Source organism: Microtus oregoni, unplaced genomic scaffold (assembly GCF_018167655.1).
Source record: "Microtus oregoni isolate MIOR12 unplaced genomic scaffold, Mior012 000009F_ref0000495, whole genome shotgun sequence".
In the NCBI taxonomy this organism is placed as follows: Eukaryota; Metazoa; Chordata; class Mammalia; order Rodentia; family Cricetidae; genus Microtus; species Microtus oregoni.
The window spans coordinates 37,895,115-37,898,537 of record NW_024543068.1 but is presented as its reverse complement, the minus strand read 5'-3'; positions in this window follow the sequence as shown (position 1 = coordinate 37,898,537).

Sequence of the window (3,423 nt, the reverse complement as noted above, 5' to 3'; positions counted from 1 at the left end):
CATCCAGGTCTAGTAAGGTGAGCATCCAAACTGCCTAGGCTCCCACAAAGCCAGTACGTGCAGTAGGATCAAAAACCCATTGCCATTGTTCTTGAGTTCTCAGTATTCCTCATTGTCCGCTATGTTCAGCAAGTCCGGTTTATGTATGTAAGATTTTATATGTAAAAGACCCTAAAAACTCCTCCATCAGGAAACTTCTATAGCTGCTAAATGCTTCAGTAAAGTAACATGATACAAAATTAATACACAAAATCAACAGTCTTCCAATATATAAATGACAAATTTATATATTTCTCTCTAAATGAGAAAGAAAGCAGGTCTCACTGGGTATGTTAACTACACCCCAGGCCAAGCCAAAATGCTCAGGAGGAATTGGCCAATACAAAAGTAACTCAGTGGTATTTTTGTAAACTTCTTATCTTGTTTAGCTTTGTTTGGGCATTTTTTTTTTTGTCCTTGATCTTTTGCTTGTTTATTTTGGTTTTTGTTTTTGTGGGTTTTCTCAGATGTGTTTTTTGTTTTGTTGTTGTTGTTATTGTTGTTTTGTTTCTTTTATTTGAAAGTGAGAAAACATAAAGTTGTATGGGTAGGGAGATGGAGAGAAATTGGGGGTGGGAAAAACATGATCAAAATATATTGTATGAATTTTTTAATACAAAGTTTGAAAAAAACACTGTATTTTTCTTTATGTGTATGTGTATATCTATGAGTATTTATGCCACATATGTAGAGATATCTGCTGAGGCCAGAAAAGGGCACAGAATCGTCTGTAGCTAGAGTCAGAGGGGGGTGTGAGTTGCCTGACATGGCTACTGGAATCTGAACTAGTGGATAGGATAAGTAGCAAGGGCTTTTGGCTGCTCAGCCATCTCTCCAGCCCCTACAACAGTTTTTTTCTTTTAAGATTTTATTTTATGTGCATTGGTTTTTTTTTTTGTTGTTGTTGTTTTGTTTTGTTTTTCGAGACAGGGTTTCTCTGCTGCTTTGGAGCCTGTCCTGGAACTAGCTCTTGTAGACCAGGCTGGCCTCGAACTCCCAGAGATCCGCCTGCCTCTGCCTCCCGAGTGCTGGGATTAGAGGCGTGCGCCACCACCGCCCGGCTTGCATGCTGTTTTGTCTGCGTTCGTGTCTGGGTGAGGATGCTGGATCCCCTGGAGCTGGAGCTACAGACAGTTGGGAGCTGCCATGTGGGTAGTGGGGATTGAACTCAGGTCCTCTGCAAAGAGCAGCCGGTGCTCTTAAGCGCTGAGCCATCTCTCCAGCCCCCACTTAATAGCATTCTTAAAGCGTAAAAAGATCTGAAAGGACAGTGTGAAGTGGCTAGGCCAAAGTGAAGAAATAACGGCAAGCAGAACACACACGTGGCGGAAGATGGTGGAATTTTCCTGTCCATGATAGTTAGGAAGATCCGTCTAGACAGATGTGCAGGACAAGAGAGAAAGAACCAGAAGCAGGGCCTGGATAAAGGAGGTTTGACAGCAGATCTTCCCTTACAAGATGCTGGGATCCAAGCCTTTCTAGTTTTTATTGGTTCATTCAAATTGCTTTCCACTGAGTCTCAAATCCTGAACTCAGATTAGAGCACTCTGGCTTACAGTGTCCAGGAGAAGCAAATTTAGGTCCTCTCTGAAGTGTGAGGCCTGGGCCTAAAATCAATGTTGAAACAACCCTTCCCCTGAAAGGTTCCATGAGTCAGGAAAGCATAGATAGAGTTCAGGTGGTCTAATGTCTTTCTATTATTAAAGAAGAATTTTGCGTGATAAAACTGTTATCTAGCTTTAAAAACAAGAAAGGAACATAAGTGAAGGCTTTAAACTGGTTAAGAGGCGTTGTATGTATAAGAACCAGGCACTAGGGGCTGGAGAGATGGCTCAGAGGATAAGAGCCACTGGCTGCTCTTCCAGAGGTCCTGAGTTCAATTCCCAGCAACCACATGGTGGCTCACAACCATCTGTAATGAGATCTGTCACCCTCTTCTGGCATGCAGGCATACATGGAGGCAGAATGTTGTATAAATAATAAATAAATAAATCTAAAAAAAAAAAAAAGAACCAGGCACTAATCTAACAAGGAAGAGAAGAGGAGAAAGAAAGAAATGCGACTGAGCAAACACAAAGCCTTTCGAGAGAGCGGTGGATTTCATTCCAAATGTAGTAGCGATTAGGCACAGGGAGGGGCTAAAAGTTCAGTTACGTTCAAGCCATCACTGGCTAATATAAATGGGGACTGTCATTAGTAGGACTCACTGCCGACATAACGATAAAGAAAAGTTGAAAATGAAGCTATGTACCTTGGGGACAACAACCAAAAGAAAGCTGACATGTCTCCCGAAAGAACAACCCAGACAAAGCACTTTATGGCAGAAAACATCCCTGCAGATACTGGGAGTTGATGGTGGTGAAGGGTTTGCTGAGCTAAACAGACGTGGCTGTGGTTTGTGTGAACCTTGGAACTGTGTAGCAGAATTATATGCAGTAGCAGCTGGGAGACAGCAAAGAGAACACTTTGTAACTTGCCAGGTAGGGCGGGCAGATAGATACACTTACACAGTCTTGGCATGTTCAGCTGCAAAGTGCACGTTCTTTTCAAGCATATGATGGGATAGTAAGTCTAACAACATACGCGAATAAAGACTGACAAGGCCTCACTCCCCCAGCTGGGCAACACTTTCTTCAAGTGTCCAAGGTGCTCAGGAGGCTTGTTTGGAACAAACACACGTCCATTATTTGTATAACAAAGAGTGGACTGGATTGTCTCTACCCCTGTGGGTTCACACTACCACGTATGGAGACTTGTATTCTCACGACGAGCGTGACCATGAGCCAACCCTGCAGAGGATTCTAGTTTATCTTGTTTAATTTATATTCTATATTCTACATACTGCAATGCCCAATTGAGAGCCAAGGAAAAACACATTTAAACATTTTCCAGTAAGCTGCAGTGCCAGGATTCAAACCTGCATTTTTTTTTTCCTGTGCAGTGAATGCATTTCGGAAAGTACTTATTCCCTTGAGATTGGAAGGAAGGAGGGAAGTGTGCTTACAGGAGAATCTGTAGTAATATTTGAGAGCTACCTTCACGCACTGCTGACAAAGGCTTTAAGCATCTGTGGTGTGGGAGTGCTACACCCTGGGCACAGGAAATGTGTGAGGGGTCTTGGAAGGGAAGACTGAGCTCTGGAGTGTGACGCTGGCTGGAAGGACCCAGCAGGCACCGGCCATGATGGAAACTGAACTCTCCTGTAGGACATCTCCTGCCACTGGAAACCCTTCCCTGCAAGTTCAAGTTCGCTATTTTCTCATTACTTGCAGTTCTTAAAATGAATCCCAATTTCAAAAGGCAACCAGCCTTTCACAGGCAAGTGAAGGTCAAGTGGTACGTTCTCTACTCTCAAGTTTTTCAAATGTGCATCTGCTTTACTGC